Source organism: Cuculus canorus, chromosome 10 (genome assembly GCF_017976375.1).
Source record: "Cuculus canorus isolate bCucCan1 chromosome 10, bCucCan1.pri, whole genome shotgun sequence".
Lineage (NCBI taxonomy): Eukaryota > Metazoa > Chordata > Aves > Cuculiformes > Cuculidae > Cuculus > Cuculus canorus.
Window position 1 is genome coordinate 11,032,461 of NC_071410.1, and position 27,724 is coordinate 11,060,184.

A 27,724-nucleotide genomic window follows, 5' to 3' on the forward strand; every position below is an offset into this window, starting at 1 on the left:
TTCTTTAAATAAGAGTCCTCTGACTTAAATTTAGCTCTGCTTGCAAGTATAGTGACCCTGGGGTCATAGAAACTAGTCCTGAAAGCTGCCTGTTTTTGTGGATGAAGAAAAAGTAATAATTACTAAAGTGAAGATAGTGCCAGCTGAACATATGTTTTATTCTTACCCTTCCATAGGCACAAACTTCTTCAAACCTACACTGCTGGTCTAGCAAGACTTTTGCCTGTGTCAGTGAATGTGAGTTAGGAGCTCAGAGGAAAGCCAGTAACTCCTGTGTCGTGAAGAATATGTCTCCAGACAGACAAGGTGAGAGTTGAGGTGTAACGTGAATATAATTTCTGCTAATTTGTGTCCCATTCTTTAAAATATATGTGTGTGGTCCATTTTCAGAGTAGTAGATTATCCTATGCATGTTCTGTGACCATACTTTATTAAAACTGAAAAAAATAATCTTAGTTGGAAACAATCTGATCTGAACATACCTGTCCTTGGCTTGAACCTGCTCGAGCCATTAATGGAAATCACAGCGAATACCCCAGGAGTGAACTGCCTGGGAAAGTGAAAAAGAAAATGAAGAACCACCTGCCAGCCAAGTGCAGTCCCACCGTGGCAGACAAATCTTCTTGCACCTCTGAGGGGCCAGGTCCATGCTCATCAGATGAGGCAGTCATTCACTGTGCAAATTCAAGATATCAAGCAAAATGCCTTTGTGTCAGTCACGCAGTCTGATGCATTATCTTGGCAGTGGTAGGAAGCTTTGTGTATGTGGTGAGCAATTAAATATCAGCTGACAAGTGCCAACTCAGTTACTTTATAGCGTGAGCCTGTGCTCCTAGACTTGCACTTCAATGTTAAAGAAATAGCTGCTACAAATTGGGTGACTTCCTGAAAAAAAAGAAATAGAACTGTGAAGACGTCAGATATCTGCACTTCTCTGTTTCAGCTTCCTGTGCTACTGAGCAGTTCTCTATAGGAAACCATGGAAAAGCAGACGAGGAAGAAACACTTGGGAAGAAGAGATCAGCAGCAAAGAACACATGGAAAAAGGTTTGTCAATGTTTCAGACATACTTGATTTGTACTTTAGGCACTGAGCTGAGTAAGTCCAGATCAGAGCTGAGCTTTGATTCTTCATTCCACTTGCACTTACATCCTCTGGTAGGGAGGGAATCATAGGCATTGTCCTGAGAAACACCCCTCCTGCTTCCTGGTGCTCTCAGCTCCCCTACCTGGGTGGCTTACCAGTGCTGCTGAAGCTTAGCAGTATTTGTATTTGGAACACATGTCTTGTTAGGCCCACAGAAGGAGCTTGGGAAGGTTTGGGGAGTTTTTGGTCCAGGCTACTTTCTTTTTCAAGAACCTCAAATCACTCTGCTGAGTGACTCTTAAGAAAGAAGGTGAAAGACACATACCTTTCATATTTGACTTCAGTGCACATACCCATCAGTTACACTGGCTTTGGGAACATGGAATGTTCAGTAGCACTAAGGGAGTTGTACATTTTGGAAGGAGAGGTTTGCTTTTCTATTTTTAGCATCCTCTTTAGGAACGTGGTTTTTGATGTGAAGCATTTCAGTGCCTGGTGTCCGTTCCTTGTTGATGAGCTGCCAGTCTCATTGCTTGGAGCAATGCTTGCATAAACGTCCACTGTCATATTAGTTGCTTTTATAGCTGATAACTTTGGGGCACTTTCCAAATTTCTGTCATAAAGTATAATGCATCAAATACGCTGTTGCATGGCAAGGGGTTCACTTGACTGTAAAGCGAGAGGCAGGTATTCAGAAGCAAAGCAGTTACTGATGTCAGCTGAGTTGGGGTGGAAGATGGGGAACTTCATACGTGTGTCAGCTTGGTTTCTCATGAGAGGCAGTGGGCATTTTGGGAAGGCAGGGCCATACAGCAGAGAGGAAAGGTGAAACTGAAGACACTCAGGATGCAAACGTCATCTTGAATAATAGTCCTGGCAGTTGTATCTCTGCCCTCCTAAACAGAAGTAGCTCAGCCAACCAGAAGCAGAGAATAAAGCCATTGAAGGCAGTTATCACAGGGAGGTGGAAGAGCTCTACTTTCCTTTAGCCAAGCCTGTGACACTGATCCCTCTTGCTTTGAGAAGCTGAATTACAACGTGCTTTGTGGTGTGCTGTGTGTTGGCTGCTAGGAAACTCAGAATGAAGACCTAGCTCTGCTCTGTGTCCTGCAGGAAGTCACAGCAGTGGACTATTACGTCTCATTTTGAGCAGCTAAATTACTGATCACTGCCAAGCACAAGGATGTTGAGGGAGCCAACATCACTGGCTTTTGTGCCTCAGGTACCTGTACTTAAGTACAGATATTCAAAGATTCTCAGTTTAATTCAAGTTAATACAGCCTTTGGGATTTTATAGTGGGCAAGATGGCAATTGTAGGAATTGAAAGCATAGGTACTTGAAAAGGATATCATCAGGTATCAAATTCTCATTTGAAAGTTATACATTTTTTGGCAAATAACATATCTTTTTTATTAAAGGAATGTTGTTATCATCCTGATACTATATTTAGCTTTTAAATTGTGTTCTGAGATCTTCTTTTGCTCAGTGAGCCAAGCCTCTTGTCTGCAGCACAGTGGCAGTAAGTGCTCTGTGAAGAGCTTTAAGATCTGCGGACTAGTGTTTTTGTGTAATGCCTGGGAGGGGCTCTGGAGCTACAGGCTCGTTGGGGTGAAATAGTGAGCTGCTTTTAAGCTAAGTCGTGGTCTGCAACCTGTCTTCCATCCTTCACCTTCTAGAGTGAAGAAGTTAAAAGAAAGCTTTTAGTGCTTGTATGTCCAAATACTTAAATGTTTCAGGCATAAAGACTTGTGGTTCTTTGTGTTGTTTGAAGCACTGTATGACTTTCTGTTTCAGGAAAGAGAGGCTGTCAGGAAAACAGACCTATTCAGTTTACTAAGAAACATCCTAGAGGTGAGATGAAGAGAATAGATGTGTGAAGGGCATGCATCTTCTTTCCACCTTGTAGTTGTGGCTGTCAGGCAGGAGAAAGATTTTTTTTTTTTTAATTATTATTATTTTATTTTTTTTCTTTTTTTCAGTCATAGTTCTGCAGTGACTGTTGTGTACTTGGAGCAGGTCTGCGTATATACAGACTATGCACTGAGTGGTGACAGAGAGGTGGGAATAAGGCGAAAGCCTCTTGGTGTTGGGGTACCTGTAGCTGGTTGTGAATCACTGCAAAGTTGTTGAGATCCGCCCCTCCATGCCCTGTATGGCATGAGCAGCAGGACAGCTTTTTCAAAAAAAAAAAAAAGAGGCACTTGTTCAACAGACACTTTTCTGAATCTATAGAGGATAATGTCATGAACTCCCTGTGCTTTTTACCTCGTGGATCCAGGGTATAACTGAGGCTCAAAGCTGCACTGCACTGGGAATAAGAGGTGTACCACCACACTGGACATGATTTGTCATAGGCTGATGGGTTGGGAGGGGTGTTTATGTTAGGGGTACTTGCTGTGGCCACCTGGGGATACTTCAAGTGGAGCACCAAAGAGTAACTGAGCTTGTTTTCCAGATAACCCTTCAGAAGAAGCAGTAGCTGGAGCTTGCATTCATTGCCAATCAGTAAAAGTCTTCAGAAGATAAAGCGCAGGCCTAAAGCACATAATTCTCACAGCACATTTGGACTGCCTCCCGTGCTCTGCCTCCAGCAGCCTATGCTTCCCTCACTGTGGAGCTGGTCCCTGAGGAACAGGTAAGCACGAGCCCCACATTAGCAACATGCTGCATCAGCTCCACTCTTTGGAATGAGATTTGGAGAAAGCCACAGCTAAGACAATGCAACACCTGATTAATTTAAGATACAGCAGAAGAATCCCAGCTTTCAGCCTACAAAAGGACAGCTCACAAGGCTCCTCATCCCCTGCTTTTCACCCAGGTCCTTGTTGGAAAGATCACACTGCTGTGCTGCCAGTGCTGAGAGGAAGCAGCTGACGGTCTCATTCATCTCCCAGCTGCATCACTCCCCTTCTTTCAGCCCATCACAGCTGGGGAAGGAAGTGTCCTCCTGCTGTTTCCTTCCCTACCTCCCACCCCCTTTACAAATGACATTCTTGTGCCACCTTGCTCTCCCATTCTTTCTACAGAAGCGATAAAAGTGTAACTCCAGCTACTTACACTAATACATTCTATTTGCAATCACTGTAATAAATCAGTATGACTAGCACTGTTGTAATATGAACAAATATTGGAAATTTAAGGCCCCATCTACTTTTTGTTGCTTTGTAGGAGTGGGGGGGGGGACTTGTAGCATTTGTAGGAGTGCTATTTATTTACAGTATCTCCAAATGACATGGTTTAATTCACTCGTGCATTCTTACACAAATTTTGTCTATTTACACACATACAGGACCAACACCAGTGCCCATGTTTTTAACCAGTGTCACTCGTGTATGACACAGATCGGGATGCCAGTGATGAGCCTCCCTAAGGGCTTGTTCCCTGTGCTTTCACATAGGCTACTGTTCACACTGCAGTCATTGCCACCTGATATTGCTGGCAAGAACCTCAACATTGGGAAGGCTTCTGTCTTTCTCTGCTTGGCACCTCCCTCGGGCTGTACTAGCAGGCACTCCCTTGACTTGGCTTTCTAATATCCTACCCTGTAGCAGTCCCAATGGGGTGGGACTCGGCTCCCCTCCGCAGGAGCCATGCTTTACAGCTGAAGCACTGCTGCATCTCCAGGGTGGCTAAGGAAGTATGTGTGCTTCCCCACCAGCCCAGCCCACAGCAATACCCTGCACAGCTCAGCTGCTGGAGGCTCTTAGAGCCCTTGCACCCTGGATTTTGCTGGGCCAGGGTCCCAAACTCCTCTATCCCAAGCTGAGGAAGTCTTTCCAGTACTCTCTTGCTCTCGCAGGGAGTGGAGAGCTGCCTTAATCTTGTAAATCCCCTTTTTTCTGACAGAGGATTGAGGCAAGGAAGGAAGCCGAGCCTTATTAGAAGACCTTTTATTCATTAAGCTGCCTCTAAGAGAATCAAGCTGTTACCATGCACAGCGGATAACCAGTCTCGCATCCTTCTACCACACGATGGCAGAAGAACGAAAGATCATTGCAAGGCGCTTTTAGAATACCTGCTGCAAACAGGGAAAGCATCTGCCTCTGGATCTGCTGGTGAAAAGTGCCTCGCCTCTTACATGTGCTAAGCCAGACCCCACCAGGAATCCGTCCTGGTCAAAAGAAAGAGGACAGCAGAGGCTGTGCTGCCTGTCAGCTGCTCTGTGGCTTCGCCACAGGAAGGTCACAGCTTCATTTCTCCGTGCAGGAGGTGTCACATCATGCCATCCCATAGCCCAGACATCACACAAGACCCCTACTAGTCCCCATGCAGTCCAGTGATCACAAAGGCCTGAAGAAAGAACTCCAATATTTCAAAACATGAGGCAGCTGTAAAACAGCAGCACAGGACCCTGAGCCACCTGCCAGAACGAGACCTGCTTGGTGCAGGCAGTCAGATAACCGACCTCCAGACGTCCCTTCCAACCTGAATTACTCCATGGACCAAACAGTTCCAGGTCCCAGACAAGGTGTTACAATCCTTCAGTGTGTGACCAGTTAGAGGTGTCCTCACGACCTCCTTGTTTGGACTGAGCTTTGTAATTTGTAATTTTCTTTCCGTATCACTTTTGCTCTGCAACAATGCAGCAAGCTGCCTTTTCTCCTCATGCAGCCATGTTATTGCTGCAGTACATCCTAAACTGCAGGCTTTGCAGGGCAGGGAAGATGATCCAGGACTCGCAGCACAACTGCTGGCTTCTTACCACAGCAGTGGTCAAATTGCACCTCAGAAATACAGTTTCTTCTCCTTTTTCACAACTGTCTGAGATGAGTTCTACAGAAGAATGAAGAGGCATCAGCATTTATATTAAAACTGTTAGTCAGGTCTCTGCTAAGATTTGGTAACATGAAGCAGCTATAAACCACTATCTTTTAGCTCATCTCTCAGACCACTTTCAGGCTGAGCCAGAGACCTGCAGAGCAACTCAAGCAGATACCAAAAGTCCAGGGCTTAAAATGGTCTTCTGAGCCCATGGGCAGGGTGTGGAGGGGAAGCCACAGGTGAGGCTGCTCAGGGCTGTTAAGGCCTATTAGTGCCCTCAGAGCTCTGACAGTCATTGATCAAATTGTCTGCAAGACCATATGCTGCAGGGAGGGTCTTGACTCACAGTTTTTAACAGATCGGGGTTTTTTTACATTCAGCCTTTCAAACAGAAAATTACCCCCAGTTGATATAAGCTAAGATTTATCTCCTGATTAATAGTGGTGATTAGCTGCTCTCTACCTGCTGAAATGATCCACCTAAAGCTAAGGTTACACAACAGCAGAACTGAATCTTTGGTACTCATTTTAGCTCGTGCAGTTTTGAATGATTGCAGTACTATAGGCATCCGAAAGTGCTGCTGCTCAAAAAAAAAATATATATATAATTAAAATATTTTTTTTTTAATTCTTTACATTTGAAAATTCAAAACAGAGGAGGACTCACATGCAATGAATTCCTTTTCCTCCTAGTCAAACTGTAGTAAACCCGTCAGTGCTTCTTCTCCTGTAGCACCTAGACATCAGTGACAGATAAGGAGGGCTATACCTGAGCTCTGAAAAAGTCTGGTGGGGAGTTAAATTAAAATACTACAGGTATTTTAATGCATTTGGGATGCCTGCCCCAAATCATCTTTCTCAGTGTGATATCTGCAGCAGGTGGCGCTCCCTCTCTACAAATACGAGAGCTGCTCCCTGGGTGCAAGCTGAAAACCAAACACTGAGAAAAAGTGTCTTCCCCTGCTCTCAGCAGGGAGAAATAAAGGCAGGATTAGAGATGAGCGTTGGACACCTAAAGCCTTGTGGAAAGGAAAGGGAGAAAGGTAACTTCAGGCATTTTTTTGTTCTGACAGTCCAGGGGTTTGACAAGTGCAGCCACGTGGATCAGTTGGGCTGCCTCCTGTAAACTGAAAGGGCTTCTTCATTCTGCTGAAAAGAGAAAAGAATTAATGTACTGGAGAATAAATAAGAAACGAGGCTAAACATGGGACCATTATTCTGACGTTAGCAATTATCATCCTAAATACTTAACAACCGCTGCAGACACTGAGCATCAGGAGTAGGTGATCTCTGATAACAGATGCTGACTTCCTCAGGAAGACTCACAGCAGGAGTGATTTCTTTAGATTAACCACATCACAACTAGCAATACAAAAAATGTAGGAGAAATTGAGTTATTTTGGTGAGGGACCGGCGATTCATACGTGAAACTTGTCAAGAGAAATCACATGCAATTTTGCACAAATACATCCAGCTGACCTTCTAGCACTTCTACGACTTGCAGAGAAGTTTGTGTTCTGAGGGCTATGAGGGGCAGCATTTGGTCGTCTAGTCTGACCTCCTGCATATACAGGTTGCAAAATTTTTGCCAGAAGTTGATTAATTTATATCTTGGAGATGTATTCCAAACAATAATACTCTATAAGCTCACCCAAGCAAGACCTTTCAATGTCAAATCCCCTTATTGGTAATGAATGGCAGCTTCCCTAAAGGTAGCAAATTTCTGCTTTTAGCTGTTAAATCTTGCTAGGTCTTTTATAAACACACATTTCAATGCCTCCTTTCCAGAACTCAAATATTGAGTTACTATCAAGCGCTCTATTAATTTTTTTAATAAACTAAAACCAAGCAGTTTCCCCACATTTAACCTTAAAGCCTTTAAGTTCCTTTATTGAGGTTCCTTTGAACTCTCAAAATATTCCAGATCCTTCTGCAACAAATGTGTACACAAGAACTGTACTCAAACTCAAATATCTAGGACCCCATTCCCCCCACATTTACTAGATATACTCCCTCCCTTTACTTCATCCTTTTTCTTGGAAGAACAAATGCCAGATGGGTGGATGTGACTTACTCTTCCAGACCCAAGAACAGGAGCCCCACTGCAGGACTGAAGCTGCTGCCTGTGTTTTTCCACTGCCCACACCATGATTGTTCCACAGATCACCCAGGCTGCCATCAACGTGGGTCTTCTACATCCTAAGGAAAAAGACATTCAAAACAGGAGAAAAGAAATGGTGAGCAAGGAGGGAGAAGGTGAAGTTATCTCAGCTTCTGAGTGTGAAGATAACTATATGTGCCAGCAGCATATTTCATGTTCATACCTCTGATGGTAGGCTATTTGTGGGATCTCCCTACCATGAATTAAGAACACAGAGTTACAGATTGTGCTTTCATTCAGACACATCTGGAGAAATCCCAGCATTCAGTCACTTACAAAAAAAAGAAAGCAAGTGACCTGACAGAAATGGAACTAAAGCTGAGAACTCTCTACATTTGGAAACATTTAAGTTGACAACACTGGGCCAAATTTACCAGTGTGACAAGCATCACAATCATCCTAAAGTGGACGTGCTCCTATCAGAGCCAATCCACCCTTTATGATTTAAATTGTTGAGGATACCAGTAGGGCAGTACTTAGCATGTCTTCTTTTCAAGCATGCACTTTTCATTAAGTAACTTTTTTTAGACAAAGAAATTTTCACAAAAAGATGAGAAGCTCTGCCTGAGGAAATACTGACTCTCCCAATTCATATTAGCTTCTCAAGCATCACTCAACAGCTCTGAATTGACTAATGGCCATCACAGCAAATGGATTTCCACCTTAATCTTTACTTCTTGTCTGATTGATACTAATACACATTGTTTATCACTAATGAGCTCTAGAATATGATGTTAACAGAAGCAATTAAGGCCCAGCAGTAACTGTCTGCAACACTGTGCTGGAGCTGAATATATGGCTAATGGATCACTTCCATAGTTCAGTTCCAGTTTCCTTACTGCGAATTACACTTCAAATGAGTTAAGCTCATCTTCACATCCAGGCTGTTGCCTTTATTTTTAACTTGTTTGTGCGCAAGAAGTTGCTTATATAAGAAAAAAAGCAGATAGATCTTTGGAAGAGCTAGCCTAGTTTTTTTAATTTGTTGCTCAGCAATAACAGCTACCTTCAAAGAGAGGTGTCATATTTAGACTGCTTTTCCCCATTCCAGGCATAGATTTAAACTTTTCCTAAGGTGTTTAAGTTCAGGAAAATAAAGCTTGATTCAGAGCGCTGTTTAGCCAGGACTGCTAGACCCTAAATTCTTGTGCAGATAACCAGGACAGAGAAGCCAGGCACATCAGATTTTTTTCACCTGTTTGAACCCTTGCTCAAGGCAAAAGGGTGTGTCTCTCTCTAAAATCTTTAGTGAAGTACTGCCTTCACGGAAACATTTACATGTCGTTTGTGGCCACAAGTATTTAAAGCTAAGATTGAGGTCAAGAAGGAAAGCTTGATGCTACCTAGATAATTTTGCTGCCCTGTCCCAGAAAAGGTTTGGCATCCCTGTCTTTAATGACCTATATTAAATACTAAAATACTTTAGTCATAATAATAATAGGTAACAACAATAACAGGTCATATACACAAAATAGGCATGGTATTTTGGAGCTGACTGAGCCCTGAAAAGGAAACAAAAAATACCACTTGACAGCAGCATTCCCAGAAGTGAACATGAGAATTGTTGTAAGCCTCCAATTTAATTACTTGGTCCTACACTTGAAGGCAGAGAACATTTACTATTGGTATCAGTAGAAACCTGTTGTAGATGAGCTTTGTCATGTTCAGATATACTGAATATCCCACTCATCTAGTCTTGAAGGTGAGTGAAAAAATCTATAGGCATCAGACAACATGATCATTTGATCGTGTACTGTAAGAAATTGCTGAGATAAGCCAAGGCCAGCACGAATTTCCTTTTGTCACCTATTTTAACAGGAGACTCAAAATGTTCCTGAAGGTGCCCTGTCAGTCTAAACTGAGAAAAAGTTAACAGCGATGAAACTGTTTCTGTTCATTTGCTTAGATTCATGCTTCACCACAACAGAGGTGGCATCCTACATCTGTGATTTTTTTTTCCCCTCAAAACAGTTTTGCCACTAGGCTCACCTCCTTGGCTTTGTTTGTGCTGCACCGCTGTTCCTCTTAGCCACAGCTCTGGCTGGCATGTTTAAGACATGCATCTGAAATGAAAGTTGAAATGTAGCTCTTCAGCCAGCAAAGTGGAACATGTTTAGCTGGTGCAGGAGAATCAGAAAATGTTTACCTGTACTCACCGACAGATGTTATCATCACACCTACAAGCAGCCTCTGCAATTTGACAATTTTTTGTTTCTGACTGATGCTTAGTACCAAATTAGTCAGCAGTTCCATTTTCTTTTTAAGGAGTTATCTATCTAAGGACCAAGATCAAAGCAGTGAGAGCATAATTTCTTTCTGCTGACTTGAATTGCAGTGTCACTTTAATTCGCAATCACTGAAGCAAAACCTCACCAAAAGCAAAGGAAATACTTCAGCAATTAGCCTGCACTCAACTCAGTGCTGCAGGAGTCACACTGCTATAACAGTCGTGCTACTGAACTCTGGGATGTCGTCATCATTCAGCAAAGCCTGCAGGTGACGGTACGGTTCTAAAATAATCATAGAATGGTTTGTGTAAGAAGGCAATCTAAGATCATCTAATTCTAACACCCTTGACATGGGCAGGGGCACCTTCCACTGGCTCAGGCTGCTCAAAGCCTCATCTAGCCCAGCCTTGAACACCTCCAGGAATGTGGCATCCATGACTTCCCTGGGCAACTTGTTCCCATGCCTCACCACCCTCACAGTAAAAAAAAAATTCTTCCTAATTTCTAATCTACATCTACCCTCTTTCAACTTAAAACTGTTACCCCTCATCCTATCACTGCACTCCCTGATAAAGAGCCCCTTCCCAACTTTCCTGTAGGCCCCTTTAGGTACTGGAAAGCTGCTATTAGGTCTCCCTTGAGCCTTCTCTAAGCTAATCCCCAACTATCTCTGCCTGTTCTCATAAGGGAGGTGCTCCAGCTCTCAGAACATCTTCATGGCCCTCCTCTGGTCTTGCTCTAACAGTTCCACGTCCTTCCTGGGCTGAGGATGTGTGTCACTGGCAATGAGAGAGACTTGCTGGGACATTTTAGAATAAAATTATCTGGAAAGGAACTTAAAGCCATCAAGCTTGTGCAGTTATTTTTTGTTTGCCTTCTTGTTTGGTTTATATATATGAAAGAGAACTGAAAGATTTATTTCAAGCAAATTTTAACTTCAATAAAGGCAAGGTTATTGAGCACCTTCTGAGCTTACAAGACTTCTTGATTTACATAGCAGGCTATGTACTTCCACTGAAGGTGATCAGAATAGATCATCTGTGCCTCAAGTGTTGGGGGAAAAAAACATTAATAGTTATACATCACTTGTAACAGCATGTGCATGGATGAGATCCCTCTCCTCCAGATCCAGTTTCCTTGTGCAGTTTCCTGACTCCATGGCTATCTGGAACTTGACTCAATAGTGCAGATCTAAAGAGAAGGAAAAACATACACAGTTCAGACATAGAAAGCAGCAGAAGATGAAACAGCATCAGTTCTATCATTGTCCATTAGCAGGATGTAGCACAGGATACAAGTCTTATTCATCATCTACATTGCTGTTGCCACTGGTTTTTGTTGGTTTTGTTGTTTGTTTTTTTTATAGTAGAAATGTCCTGTGCTGGCATCATCTCCCTGAATTTATAGTTTCTAGCAACAACGAAAGGAGTCAATAGAAGAGAAAAATACCTCCACTCCATTTTACATAGAGACAACTGAGACATCAAGTGACAAAGCAGTTTACTTGAGGTCTACAGAAAACCTGGGATGCTATTAGAGCCAGATCTTCACCAGCCAAAGCCCAGTATCACATGGGCACTCAGCTCCTTTAGGGCCACCAGCAGCACAGCCCTCCAGGACCATCCTTCAGTGCCTGGACAGCTGGGGGCTAACACTGCCCTTGTGCTGAACAGATGTGGCTGTTGGAACAGACACGTTGCCAGGGCTTGTTTGCCATTAAAAAGATGGGGAAAGAGCTTGAGCCCCTTTACAGATCAGCGCACCGTGCAGGAGCAACCCGTGCATCTGTATTTACCAATACTTTAGAAAATACTTCAATCCACTTGCAACACCCAAAGTTTTTCGAGATGCCAGAACGTAAAACACCAAACACCGCACATCAGCCCTTGCCGCTGGCGGGTGACCAGATTTGCCCAAGCCAGGGGAAGATGCTAGTCTGAAGCAGAGACACCCTTTCAATAACAGCTACCCCTCAAGCAACCCCACCACGCTGGCAGCACCCTGCCCATCTGCCCGCCGCCGCCTGCGCCCTGCGCGGGCCCCTTTGTGCAGGGCTGGTTCGCAGGGGGGGCGGCCGTGGGTGCTATATGAGGCACCTGCGGCTCACACAATGGGCTGTGGGTGCTTGGGGGAGAGACAGATTGATGTATTGTGTGCGGAGGAGGAGGGCTGTCACTTGAATCCATGTGAACCCAGGCTTTCGGGGCAGGGGAGATTGACAGCTTTTGTACCTCGCAGCTCTCTTTCAAAGCTCTGCTTTATAGACAGTAGGTTAGGGGGGACGGGGGCTTTCACTCCCATAATTCGAACAGGGCAATCATCAGCATTGAGAATTTCTTCTCTCTCTCTCTCTCCCCCTCTGGTTTGTTGTGTGTTTTGTTGTTTTTTTTTTTTTTTTAACCCCCCTTGTTGTGCATTAAATTATTTCAGTGGAGGAATGTGCAGCATTAATTAGAATTGGTTAGCAGATACCAAGGGGAAAAGTTTCTTCACAACAACTATGGGAGGTGTCACTGCTACAAAGACGGTTTTGTTTTCTCTCTTCCCCGCATTATCAGTGCAATATGTAAGGTAGCGATTCTTTTCATTTAAATTAAGTGGAAAGCTACTAAATCTTGTTTTATTCTCCCAAAAGAAAAAGGTCCTTAACACTTATCTTTTAACTTCTTTTATTTTGTAAGGTTAGTGTTTACTTTTGCTTTCAGTCCTCCCCATTAATCGGCCTGCAAAGATGTGTATCCAGTTTTGTGTATCATTTAGCTCTTACAATTATAGGCCAGTACAACTAATATATAAAGATTGTCTCCTGATTAAAGCAACAACGTTACTATTTAAAATCAAAGGCGCTCCTCTAGAAGGACGCATTGAAATTCAGAAGTGTGGCTGACTGTTCTCTGCAGGGATTTCCTAGTTTCTTTCAACATTTAAATAGAAGTTAAGCTAAAAGATGGGCTTGAGGATAAAAAGCAAGAGCTTAGAAGAAATTCTCATTAATATATTTATGTATGCTTTTCTACTTCATTCCTTAAAAAAACTTTTCCCATCCACAACATGCAAAGAACTATTAACCCCAAGGGTGTTTAAATACCCAACTTTAAGCCAAATACTTAAATCAAACATTCTCAACTAGTTCATAAAATATAATTAGAACAATATTTAAAAAAAAAAAATCTGAAGTGAGTTTTGACATTTAACAATAGCTACAATCCTATTTGCTACACCGTAGGGTAATACCGCATTCTTTTTTTTTTTTTTTTTGTTAAGGGTTTGAAAATTAGCAAATATTACTGCTATAAAGCATTATTTTTTAAGACACGTAAAGCCAACGGCTGTCTCTTGAAGTCAGTTACTTAGGTTCCATGCCCTGCCGATTCTATTGCAACAAATTCACCCAAAATGTGAAGATAGTTATGCTTTGCCCATAGTATCAGTCAGAAAATGCCACTAGAGTTCTTTGTACCAGAAGAGCATAATTCTTGCTTGTTCCCCCCGAGGGAGCGCTGGAAAGCACAGCCACCGGCAGAGCTGCCTACACGGGACAGAATCGATATTCCCAGGGAGACAGCAATTCTTCTCCTGCACCGCAGGTATCAGTGCCTAATTTTTTGTCTGACCCATGCACAGTGTGGCCTACACAATATATAGTCTTAAACAACAAACTTTGTCATTCAGTCTCTAGATCATAACGAGTTTCATTGTATTTTCACCGTACTGCCAAATCAGTAGTTACTAGCGGAAGACACGATATTAGAGCTCAGCTTCAGCTCAACAGCTTTAGAGCTGGTAGAGATGAGCCAAATAGAGCTTTTGCAAAGGAAGAGATGAAAAGTTTCTGCTAAGCATGGGGTGTAGTACTAGTAGTAAACAGAAATTTAACTGAGTAAAAAGCCAACTAAAATATCTCACCTTCTGGCCAGAGACTTTCCCCCACAATAAAAAGAGCGAACAAGGCTATTAAACTTCTGATGTTGTCCTGGAAGGACAAATCTATTGGATATGAAAAGTTATTTTCCATAGTGCAGAAAAAGAAAGAAGCAGAGTATCTTTTCTTTCACTTCCCCAAAACTGCCAGTTCAGCTTCAGTGGCTGAGATTTAAGCCCTGGAGACTGCACAGCGGCACCGAGTGCTCTATCAGTAATAATAAATTACTCTGGTGCCACTATGCAGAGGATCCCAGGCAGTCAAGCTGTTTGCTGCCTCAGATACAGAACAGCACTTCTCTGGGGAGCTGAGGTCACTGCAAAGATTGGTTTTGAAGCAAGCCCCAGTCGTGGGGTCAGTTGAGGCAGCCCAAAGGTTTCTCAGCAGCATTTCATTTCCCCACACAGCACTGACACTGTGCAGCGAGATCAGCTTGCTCACTGCTGACATGCAATACCGCTATGTGGTTTGCTTTTGCCAAGTTTGCCCGTGTCTCCTGCACCCCGGGCCCAAGGGCCGTCTCCTCTTGTATTTTATTTTTTTTTGGACCACAGTACTTCTCTCAGAATTATGCATCCCTCATGCATGTAAATGAGAGAGGTCCAATTACACGCGAGGGAGAAAGGGTTTAATGAATCGTGAAAAAGCAAGGGTTGCATAGAAAAAGCTCAAACCCAGTGCCTCCTCATTCCTTCCCCCCTCCTTTGGAAATGTGTTTCTCATTTTTGAGAGTGATGAGAGAATGCAGAGGAGTGAACAGGAGAAACCCACAGCTGAATGAATACAACTCTTGTTTGTGTCTATTACAGCCTGCACTTGAAATCTGTGATACACGCTTTTGAAGAAAAATAGTTCTGTTCCTCTACATAAGCAAATGCAATACACGATACACTCAAAACTTCTCCCACCTGTAGTACATTCTTCTTACTTTACTTTCCTCTGTGTGCATACATAAGGTCTTATATGAATTTAAAGGACAAAGAACAGGCAGAAGCTGGTTGTTATTTATGAGATCATGTAAAATACAGCCGCAGGTTACACAATCCAAGTTGTATGACTAACTTCCATATCTGGCTGCCCCTCAAACTAGTTGTCTATCCCTGGCTATTCCAGGTGAATGTGAACTAGACAGCATGGGGTATGAAGACCATTTTAAGGCAAACCACATTAAACCAATATTATTAATGTCAAGTATGATTTCATATGATTACATTTAAAACATACATTATAGTAAAGTGATTTGTGACTATTCTGGAATTCTTCAGAGTTTTTTTCCTTCTGCCTTTCTTTTTGTTGCTGTTGTTGTTTTGGTGGTTTTTTTCTGTAGAAGGATTAATGATTAGTCAGTGATTGTTGCTGACTTCAATATCTCAGATTAGAGTGTAAGGAAAACTCCCAATAATCTCAATAGGAATTACTCAGCATTGTGTTCCTGAGTCATGAAAAGAAACAGGCATAAACACTTGAGCATGAAGATGGTCTCCCTTTTCCTTATCTATGAGGGAATCACAAGCAATGAGCAATTACCTTTCCAACAGAAATGTAGCAGAGATCTTATCTGTTCAATATCTTTATAATTTAGCCTAAAATTTTCCTTCTTTTGGGGGCACGGAAATGCCTGTGAAATTGTACATAGGAGTGATTTCTTATTAAGGTAGGATGCAGCTAGAAAGAAGAAAACTTGCACAACAACATCAATAGGACAACTCCTCATGTGCACAGATTTACACAAGAGTATGAATAACCTGTGAAGTTACAACAAGCCTGCGCCAATTTTTGACTAACTTGATTTTGCTGAAAATACTGAAATAGTTCAAGTATCAACAGAATCTTCTTGATGGTGAAGAGAAAATAGAAGTTGTGTGCAAGAGATGCCTGCTTTTGTGTCATGTACTATTTTTTCTAATCTTCTAGTGACGCCTTTATTGGAATATCCATCTGCCAGTGCTCTTGGATATGTTGCCACTGGGATAGGCATGTTGGTCAGTAACCTCTATGTCCCGGTCACAAGAGCTTCCATCTATGCTACTGGAATTGGGAGAGAAGGGATGATGACAGTATAGAGTGTAGATGGAGCAGCCCAGCTCCATTAGGAAAGGAAATAAAAGGAGCAATGTAGAAGTAAGGTAGTAGAAGTATGCCCATCCCCGTCTCCACAAAATCCATAAGCCTACACTCTGGGCTTTCCCAAAGACATGTCATTGCTAAAACATGAGATTCTTCTCCTGCCATTGTCACAAGCCACTTATCCTTGCCCCTTCACAACAAGCGTTCCAAAAACCTGAATTGTTAGCCACATTCACACGAATGAGCGCTATTCCCTGATCTGACTGAAAAGGGATGGAAATTGTTAATAAGTCAGATAGAAAAAAACCTAAATTTCTGCTTCTGGATTTAAGAAAGAAAATTTTTCAGTCTGTTCCATGAATTTCATCCAAAGATGATAAAGAAAATATCTCAAAGAGCACACACGTTGTAGACCAAATTTTCACGTAAAACATTTGTCCTTTAACTTTGTCTGGCCCACAGAATGACTCCATCAGCCAGATAAATAAAACCTTGCTCAGAAACTAAGATTTATAGAAGCACAAAGGGAAGAAATACCATCTGAGATCCACACCTTTCAGAGATACCTGTGGGCCTGTGCAAATCCTCTGCAGTCTTAGGTTGCTGTATCCTTTGGTCATATTTCCTGGGTCACTGTGGCTCAGTATCATGAATAGAGTGCTTCAATGCATCTTGTTTTGTAGTGTTTTCTCAGCATCGTTCCACAACTTTTTGCCTGGCTAGGAGTTTTGCTGGTTTTAGATGAGTGCTGGTGGCACTGCAAGGGAAGCATAGAGACTACGATCTTTCTGGCAACAGACAGCTCTTAGCTTGATTCCTCTGCACTGTCAAACCACAAATGAACTGCTCATGAGTGGGTCCATACAGCTACCCTCCAACGCTGTCACCTGCATGTTTTCATGAAGAATAAAACACCACTTGGAGCTGAAGGACAATTTTTTAACCTTTGTTTTCCAATGGGCATTTTGTTTTAAGTTATTTAAGATCAATGCCTTCTTTATCCATTTTGAGATTATCTGCTTTTCTTGTAAAGCAGTGCAGAAGAAGAGCTTTCTAATGGAACATAAAAGTAAAAAAAAAAATTTGAAATATCAGTACAAAATACCAAGACACTGAGGAGATACAATTTTTTATATTAACTTATTAAACCAAGAATAGTAAAAAGCACAAAATCACATATATGCTCCATTCAACATCAATTGGACACACCACACACCACATTACTATTTCTCCCCTGCCCGTGCCCAGCAGATGCTTGGGGTGGTGGTCAGGTGAGTTGGGACAGCTTTCATAGGTCATCAATTTGACCTCCACCTCCTGGAAAGGTGGTGGTATCTTTCTAAGGCCTCTCCTCAGAAATGGGGTGGGTCAAGACCCAGGGGGCTAAGTTCTTGCCACTGAAATGCACACAACATTTTGCATGCTCCCAGACTCTAACCCAGCCCTTATTGCCCCACTTACTTGCTGACTCAGTGGTAAGAGCATGTACACCTTGTCTTGTTCATCAAAGCTCCTGTTTATTTCTATGCATGACTGCTACTAAGAAGAGCACAGGCAGGTGAGCCAGAAGGGAATGGTACAATGTACAGACACCAGCAAGGGGAAAAAGCAAAGACCTATCTCATTTTGGTCCACCAGCTCTAGCATATCGGTCTTTAAGATTAACTGCATATGAGTTATCTTTTCAGTAAATAGTTCTGATTTTTTACAACTCAAGGTTTGACTGTCTGCACAAAAGCATTTGGTTTTCTTTCAGTGGAAAATTTACTAAAATACACTTAAAGTAGCTGTAGATTTTTTTTTGATAGGGAAACATTAGGTAATTAAGGAAATCATGCACCATGCCATGTGGAAGCCTCCTGACAAATACAACTTTGGTGGCCATGACCCTGGCCAGAGGAAGAAGGCTGTGATGTCACCTCATCCTCGAGTCCCAGTTTCACGGATAGTATCTCTGAAAGGAATTGTCTAAAGAGATTGTTCCTTATGAAAAGTTCACATGACGGAGTCTGAAGGGCTTGTTTCACTTGAAGCCCAGCAGGACAGAGCTGTTTGGAAAGAAGCATTCAATGTGTTCTGTTTTGCTGAAAGCTGTCACAGTGAACAAGTACTTAGCAAACAGCATGAACAAGGATTTGAACTAGAAAACTAGCAGGGCCCTGACAACATTGTAGTAGTGTGCTTGCTTCTTCATAGCCTGTACAGTGATGCATGGGGGCATGAGAAGGAAAACAGTACTAGATTTTTGTATTTTTAATTTTTTTAAAGGTGACAGTTTATAATTTCTCTGAACTCGTTTGTGTTGTGGTCACCTTTAGGATCTGTAGGAGAGGAAAGCATCCCGGTGAGAAGGGCAGAAGCACAGTGCACAGCCCAAAAGCGTGAACTGATTGATTAACTAACTGAAAAGCAGTCAGTCCTTTTCCTATTGTCCTGTTTTGTAATGTTTTTCCTTCTGTTATGATGGGCTGACTGTTTAAGCTGTTGCTGTTTACAGCTGTAATATGTAGTTAGCAATGAAGAGAAAGAACTGAAAGAGAAACTGCCACTCCACACCTCTGAAATCAACCCACTTTCACCCAAGCACCTAGCTGCTGACACACGGGTAGAGGAGACCAGCACCCATCAACAGCTCTCCTGCCTCTCCCTCATCATGCAAGAGACTATTGGAGGCAGCGCAGCCTTGAGAGACATCTAATGAGTAGGAAATTACAATAGGATAAACAAAAATTCTCCTTTTAGTTTTACATACTGAAAACATCCTTATTTCTAAAACAAACCTCAAAACCACACCAGCGGTATCTTTTCACAGTGATTATGACTACAGTTGCCTAATTTATGACAAGAAGAGTTTCAAAAGCTGTAATAAATAACTTTCTATCTATCAGTTCTAATATGTTGTGCATTTTCATAGACATAGAGAGTCCCTACCTGGCATCCTTTGCTACAGAGAGACTGCACTAACAGTCCCTTCTTCAGGTTGTCTTCTACTAAGCAATTGACACAAACCCCCATTTCTCTCATTCTTTTTACAAGGACAGAAGACTTGTGATGTTTAAATGCATAGGCCAGCATGGCATCAACCTCTTTCCTTACAGACCTCAACGGTCTCAGGATGAAAAGCACTTTTCTAGACTATTGACCATTGTATCAAGTCCTGGACCTGCCATTCAGTCCCTTTATACTCTCTGCCATGGCTGAAAACGTCTGCTGATGGTTTGTGGAATAAGACAGAATGAAGAACAAATTGCTCCTACTGAAGCATAGTCTTTGGACAGGTACATTGCTCATCTAAGTTGTTCCTGGAGGACTTGATCCTAAGAATACATTCAATGATGAAATGGATCAGAGACATTACTTCACTCCTGACTCTGTTACTGCATGCACTTATTTTCTCCATTTATGCTCAGTCATAGTATTACTACTTCTGTCTGTGAATTGGGATATTAACCAATATACATTGCTTTAAAGTGATTATAAAGATCATTTTCTCTGACCTGCTGTCTCAATGCAGCCCATACACCATATAAAGAAAATCTTGGCTTCTGAGGAATATCTACCTTTAATCTGAGGCTTCAAAACCTTTAGCATTAAGGACTATTCAGAGCTGTAAAGACGGGACTGTTTTTTAGTAATTCAAGTGGTTTCTGGGTAAGTTCACCACTAAGCCACTTCACAACACTGATAAATGACTAGATTTAGCATACACTGTTTTCCAGGGTATCCAGAATTGTGACCACCAAAGTGACAAGTCTGTGCTGGCTTTGTCCAGATCTGAGGAATATCTTTTATTGTTTTTATGATACTGCAAATATATTATTCTCTAAAAACATGTAAATTTGGTATCAGGTATTTCTTCAGGCTTAAAAATATCTTGTATCCAATGATGCTCAAAGCTAGTATCACCCTCTGATACTAGAATCCCTCAGATCCTGGTAATTGTACTACAAGTTTCACATTGCTACAAGGAAGTTTTTTCAGCAAAGCATGTCTCTTTTGCAAGGAAGCCAATTATTATATGACTGTTCTCTCACTATTTTCTTCAGCTGTTCCCTGAACCAGATAGCACGTTTTCATTATGAAAAAAGAAGTTATATTCCCCTTTTTCTTTGCTTTTCCAACCCAAATCGCCTCTAATTTCAAGTACAGAACAGTGCAAATGTTTGAAAGAGAAAGGAATAGGATTTTTCAAAAATGCCAGCACCGTTTAGCAACTTGTAAATTTTATAGCCCAAATGTCGATCCAGAATAGTTTTATACAGAAGCAGAACAGATAGCATTTATCAAGCAGTGCCATACTCACCAGCTCCCAGGCACAGCTCTCTACAGTGCCACTCCTACCACAGACACTTTTCAGTCTGTGAGAGATGACAGTCCTTTGAACTCAAGTTATCTATGAAAGGGCCATGCTAATCTGGCTAGAAACATGAAATCCTAGTTATTAACAATATCCTCTAGAAACTTTTCCCGTACTTATGCTGCAATGAAGCTGCTACCATGCCCTGTCCTTTTTGTAGCCCTTGAAGATACAGGCAGATGGTCCACTCCACAGGCAGGTGTTGCCACAATCCAGAAGTCACCACTGTCCAGCTGCTTGCTTGATTTATGGGCTGGCTTCTCTGAGTGACCTCAGTCTGCTCCTGAAAAAAAACCAAACCACCTGGATAGTTTAATGTAAACTTCTTTAACAAGATATCTTGGGTGAGCCTGGGAAATTTTGTCTGAAGCAAGAAAACACTTATATTACGACCTCACCACAGGACTAAGACTGAACTCCCATGCAGAGGTAACCTCCAGGTAAAAAAGCTGACACTTCCAGCTGGCAGAGCAGGCTACAGAAGATGCTATCGCTGCACATTGATTCTGGACAGCTAAATAGCTGCAGAGGAACAGGATGCAATCCTATCTCCCACCTCTGTCCCTCCACCTCCATAAAATATCTGTTGTCATTTTAATGATTATCATCTCTGGCTTTTGTCTCTAAGTTTGCAAAACTACTTTGCCGCATTTGCGTTGTTCCTTGCAGCATTTATAGCACTACAAACAGGATAGCAGCTACAGACGTGCTGCTAAAACTGTTACTGTTCCATGAGCCTGCCTGGAAAATAACACCCAGCAGCCGGATTTTGTGTCCATGTATATCATGGGAAAAATACATTGCTTCTCCCACTCTCCACCCTCATAGATAAATCATATTACTTGTCTTTAAGTCGTTCTTCCCAGACTAGCCTATCTTTAACCCATGCACTGTTTGAAACTATGAAATACAGAGCCCCTTTTGTGTGGGGAAGAATGTGTTTCTGCCAGGTCCCAATGTTCTAGAGAATTTGTCAGATCCCTCAATAATCTGATCCTCGGCCTTTTTGGCTCCAATATTCATAGTCGTCTCTTTGGTCTGAGTTTTCCTAAAACAGGATCTCCATCCTCATCCTATATCATGCTTTCCCCCTACTGCCTGGTAACTGTGTGTAAGGTCCATCCCCTTTAGCATTTCCTTCCCCAGCAAAAAAGCCTGAGGAAACGGCAGAACCAGTCAGTCTCTCCACCCTCCAGACAGCACAGACACATGCAAGAACAAAGGATTTCTATTTACAGAGTCAATTTAAGTTTTCTGGTGCTTAGAGAACTGCAGTAAATTCACTGGGTTTGATTCCCACACCACAAAATACCTGCAAAAGGGCTGCAGGAAGCCAGCATAAGCACCAGGAACAAGGAAAGGGAAAGTCATGTAAAAAACAGCCCAGACAAGAGACTGGGAAGGAGCCAGGTACAGCTGAGCTGCACTATACTATGTCACCAATTACTGTTAGGCACACCTTCCTCTAGCTGGTGAAGTCAACTTTACACACTCAGCTTTGTGGCCAAAGACAAGAGATGTTCCCTATCCCCTGGGACTGCTGCTTGGATGAGAATTAGAATTTAGGCCAATTAATCATTATGGACAATGCTAAGTAAAACTCCATGCCAACAAGACTGCAATAGTGCCAGCCTGAGAGAGAAGGGAGGTGTCACCCTGTTTAGCTGTTACATCATCACATAGACACATTGCTGCTCCAGACAGTTATTAGCCACCTGACAGACTTCCCTCACAAGCTCTTATTCCTTCTTCTAACCAAAATGAACAGATTTTGCAGAAAAGGAATGTAATTTTAAAAGTCTCAAGTTAATCAAAAAACACAGTGCCTGTGATACAATGGATCAACTTTGTCCTGGGTGTCAGCCCATTCACTCCAACAAGCTTACCCCAGAGATGAATTTGCTCTGGTGCCTTTGTCAATAAAATTCTAGATTAAAAGAGACCCTATATAGAGCTGGCCCCAGAGGTAATTGCTAGTTAATCAGCCAATTAACTGACCCAATGAGTAGGAAAAAGGGAAGGGGGAGTAAGGGGGAAAACAAATCAGTCAAGGTATGGTAGAACGTAATTCTTTAGGAGTTAACGTTAGGAACCTTTTCAAAAGGATTACAGCCTACCTTGACTCATTCCCCCTTCTTCTTTCCCTTTTCTCTTCTTTCCAATTTGTAATTGTTGGTTCCCCTAATTGGCTGATTAACTACTTATTAAAGACAGACCTGGAGGTATGCAGGATCCCGTTAGCCATGGAACTTGATTTCATCTAGTGAAGCAAGGCTGAGTGCAGCAGAGAATCTGGAAGGGCTGTTTTTCTCCTACCAAGGTTGATGGCTTAGAATCACGTAGCATTTCATTTGAGAATATTCTTTTTTTAAACTAGCTTCTATTTTATTTATTTAATGCTACAAAGAAAAGGAAAGGTTTTTTTTAATAGTTTGTCATGCAAACAATGAATTTTAGCAACAGAGTTTGTACCTCTCCAACTAACATAGTTACTATTCACTGATATGCTAGCAATGCTATCAGAATATTTTCATGAATGAGCTGTTGCACCTGCCTGACTTTATAATAATAAGTAATAACAATAGAATTAAATTAACCTCTCTTTTCCTGATAACGCTACCAGGCTGATTTCTACTAGCAACAATCCTGGGAGATGAGTCCTAATAGTGAAAAGGGCAAGATGAGAAAGTTACCCCGATTTCCTCTCCTTGGAGTTCTGTTGGGGAAAAGAGCAGACCTCACCCCTGCAGTGGTTGGCTTCATGTAAGATTTATAGTAGGTCAAAACAGAGGTACCAATCTGTTCCGGTACATCCTGAAGCCACATAACCAATGAGGAATTCAAAAGTTCTCTCTAGAGCTTCAAAGAGAAGTTTTGCTGCTTGTTCAACATAAAGCAAATCCTATAGCATCTCATTAATGCACCTTTTCCAGCATTGCGTAGACAGAGACGGAGCTGCTACTCTTAAAAAAATGACATCGTAGCTAGATAGGGCACTAAATTTGACCTCTCTAAAACAATACCTATCAGCACACATGGATTCACATACACAGGTTATTTTCTGAAGCTGGTCACTCACCCTCCTGCGTAGAAAATAAATAATACTTTTTCTCTAGTCAGTGCTTGGGCAGCAGGACCCTGTGCAAAGCAGCAACTCCTCCAAGCGTGATTATCCAGGGAGACTGACGCAGAATGGGGTTCCCTAATATAGCATCTCTTGTATAAAGCCCTTCTTCTAATATCACTTCTTTCCTTCAGCTTCAGAAGAGAGTTCGGGATTTTAGTTCTATTTACTGTTTGTGATGATTTGTTCCTCCTACCCTTCTTTTCTCCTTTAGCAAAAGAGCAGGCTGAGCCTAGGCAGCCCATTCTCAACTGCATGTAAATCACAATCTGATTAGGAAGTGATATATTCATCTCTAACTCCTGCATAAAAGTTATTCAAGTATTTTGACAAAATAAGTGCTGTTTACTTTATACGTTTTCTGCTAATTCTAAAGATTTCTGCAAACCTAAAGGATCTCATGGAATTTACAGGCTTGTGGCTTTGCTATTGAAAGTATAAAAGCATGCTAAATTAAGTTGATTTGCCTGTGAAAGAAACACGTCCATTATTCATGTCAGGGCCCTGTCACATCACATTGAGGGAGTGAAGAAAATCCTTTTTTATCAACTTTTAGAAGCAAGGAAAAAACCAACCATTCAGGGACTGAATTTCAATTGGGGGAAAGTCAGTCTGAAAGCAAGGTTAAAAAAAAAAAAAGTTGGGGACATGTCTAATTTTGGAAATCGGCAAAGGGTGGGTTGATTTAACTTTGGCTGGAATCTTTCAAACTGAAAGCCAGGAGGAAATTTAAAGTAGCAAGTAGGACACAGTCTCGATGTCTCTCATGTGTAAACTTGTCAAAAGTAGTTAAGCTAATTCAAATTTAAGTCTTTTCAGACCCCGTTTTTCTTGGATGCTTCAAATTAATGATAAAAATTGTTTAACAAGATAGGACATCGCATTTGTGTACTACTAATATTTTTATCCACTGGTTATTACATTATTTAATTCTCATTAGCAGACAATATGTAAGGTTTTTTTTAGGTTTGATTAGCTGACAGGGAAATTGAAAAAAGATTGGTTTAGATGTGGCTGTTTTACAGCTGTGCATATCTGTAATGGGGGTACTGACAAGCTCAAAAATAGTCAGGAGTGTTTCCTGTCCACTATAAGATATATTGCTTCACACAGCCAGAAAATATTGGTCAATATTTTTATGACATATAGGTTCAGACAAAATAAATGGCATGTACATATGCCATTTTTTAAATAAAAAAAAAAATTGTAGTCTAGTAAACTCTTCCAATACATAAAGAGTTAAAAGTGAAATTGTAAGGGGAATTGCTTTATACACTGAAATTCTTCTCAGTGTCCGATTTTAATTTCTTGTGTGGCTTGCTTATTAGCAAAACAAAAAGCTTACAGTTCCTTCTTACTACAGTTGGGTTTTATAAGCTTAAAACCAGCATGTTAAGCGACATTTCACAGTCCTCTGCTTAAAATGTAATTGGTTTAGACTGGACAACTTAGAGATATTCTTAAAAAAAAATCCAGTTTTTATGTCACTGATATTGTTCTGCTGTACAAACGGTAATTCAGCAACTTGTTTGCCTTAAATCATGTTCTGGGTACCAGGCCTATATATAATTTCTGCATGAGATTTGTTTTCCTACCTTTTGTTTTTCTCTGACCTCAAAGCCCTTGGGCTACATGTTCTCTGCTTTAATGCTCTTATCCGAAAAACACTTTACCACCTCATCCAGGCACTCTCTCATGCTTCCCAACTTCAAAGACTGAAGCTGGCAAAGCAAATCTAAGTCCCAAATGCTGGACTCTGCGGCTTCTATAGGACCCTCCGCTAAAGTTAAGTTCTTGTCTTTAATTGAAAATTACAGCCAGCATAAATAGAAGTTAGTTTGCAGCAAGCTGGCCACAAAAGGAATTACCTTGTGGAGTGGCTGCATTGGGGTAAACGCAGGGGATAACAAAAAAGAAAGAAAAAGAGAAAGAGAAAGAAAAAAAAAACAGGGTTAAAATACAGAGGCATTGTACTGCTGAGGTAGCATCAAGACAAGGATTAATGGTTAGAGAAATTGTATTTTTTGTATTTTCAACAACATTACAGTCTCTGAAAAGTAAGTGTTACCAATAAGTGGGCCAGAAAAGAAAGGTTAGTGTATTAAGGGAAATGGAAAAATCAATCTTTGTAAATAACAGGAGATTTTTACTCTGTAAAGGTCAAGCAAAGTGTTGCTGATGTGTTTATTTTTAGTACTTATATTTGGGTCAACTAATGAAGTTTGCTATTTTATAGAGTTGACAATTGATAGGAAGGGATACATTTATACCACACAAAATACATTTTCTGCCAACTTCAGTTAATTCCATGTACCCACAATTTACTTATGGTGCAGTACCTAGCTAAAAACCCAGTCTGCACGTCACTGTTGACATAGTATACGGATCTAAGAGTGAAATCCAAGCAACTGTGCTGGAAGCGTGCCAGGCCCTAACAGATCAGAACAAGGAGGGTAGTGGTGGTGGAAAAGAGGGCAGGATCCCTTTTCAATGCCCAAACTTCTGCTGACCCGGGATTATGCTGCTGATACAAACTCACATAATATTATCAGATCTTTGCAGTAACTCAAAAATATACAGCAAGAGAAAGTGTGGAGAACCCAATGGTGTCCTCCTCCTCTCTCCCACTCCCAGGAGTAGTGACGAGTTGGGTGTTTTGCTTGTTGGACTCCCTGAACTGGCTCGATGAATGTGCAGACAAGCACCAGCACTGACACAAGGAAGTAGATGAAAAGAAATGAGATCTCCCCTTTCGGTGAGAGCCACAGTTTCAGTAGCTCAGCTGTATTATGGAACTCCACCCTGAAACTTAATAAATTTCGGTTATTTCATAGTTCCTTTACCTGCTCCCCAAGTCAACCTGCATATGTCACTTGATAGCTTAATGATAGGATTTTCCATCCACAAAATGGGAAGAATGATTCTTATTTTTCTTCCAAATTTCTGACCTTTTCTATACAAGCCCAAGTAGAATATGGACACTGTCTTCATGGGAATTCATTCAGCAACTCTGATATATTTTTTGTATTAAAATTATTACTATTGAAATGATTATATAAGCAAACGTTCATACCTCTATTCTGTCTCAGGTAGATCACTTCTGTCGCTCATCACATCACTCCATAACAATGGAAACAGTTCAACTACGGAAACGCCAGATGTTCTGAAAAGTAACACTATGGATCTCATTAGGCAACAAAACTCTTATATTGCTACCAATACACCTACTCTCAGTTTTATTGTTGTTTTATTTTAATAACTCATTGTTCATCATATCCAAAATGTAATTTTGAAAGGAAGCCAATGGAACCAGAGTCTAAAAATCTTGAGGAAGTACAATTGAGTTTGTTAAGACATGGTATAGAATTACAGGAAACTGTAACAGGATTCAGTAAAATGTACTCCACAACTTTTTTCTGTGTTACTCAACTTATTTTTAATAAAATGTAGAATCTGTGAATTTAGGAGCGCTGCTGATACAAAACAGAATCATGCTGGTTTAAAGCAGGAAATTACTTTTTTTTTTCCCCTCAGTTTTCAGTGGCCTACAAGCTGCATTGATTCTAAACTCTCAAAAGTTTGTGCAGCATGAACCCATTGGATGTGTCATCTACAAACAGAACTGATTTAAAATAAAAACTAAACCATCCAAATAAACTAACCTAAAAATGGCATTATTTCTGAGAGGTCTAATAATTACTCATTTAGCAAGAATTCATGAAGTCCTCTTTCGTTTTTTCCTCCTGGACTTTTATATTTTCATACTTTTTAACTTTTTTTTTTTTAATAGTATTTTCCTTTTTTTAAATTACAGTCATGGGAAATAATTGAATTGTGCAGGGTATGAGACTCACTATTTACATAAACACAAATGCCTTGCCTTTTATACTTGGATCAAAACAAAGTCATAGAAAGAAAACACTTAATTTGAGATACTGCCCATTATTATTCTGCTTACAGTACATACTTGGGAAGTTTCCATGTTCATAACTCAATGTCTCCAGTGCGCCATACCTCT

The 27,724-nt window shown here is 41.2% G+C and overlaps 1 long non-coding RNA gene across 4 annotated transcripts; it reads left to right on the top strand.

Moving 5' to 3' along the window:
* The first annotated feature begins 174 nt into the window (after nucleotides 1–174).
* On the top strand, nucleotides 175–27,454 carry LOC128853163 (uncharacterized). 4 transcript variants are annotated; one of them, XR_008451484.1, is made up of 4 exons: nucleotides 175–306; nucleotides 944–1,047; nucleotides 3,543–3,722; nucleotides 26,796–27,454. It is a non-coding gene; the product is annotated as an uncharacterized LOC128853163 (long non-coding RNA). The 4 variants fall into 4 exon arrangements; XR_008451485.1 differs by lacking the exon at nucleotides 26,796–27,454 and adding an exon at nucleotides 2,882–2,938 and having other exon boundaries at nucleotides 3,543–4,366; XR_008451483.1 differs by lacking the exon at nucleotides 26,796–27,454 and adding an exon at nucleotides 3,906–4,366.
* Nucleotides 27,455–27,724: the final 270 nt, after the last annotated feature.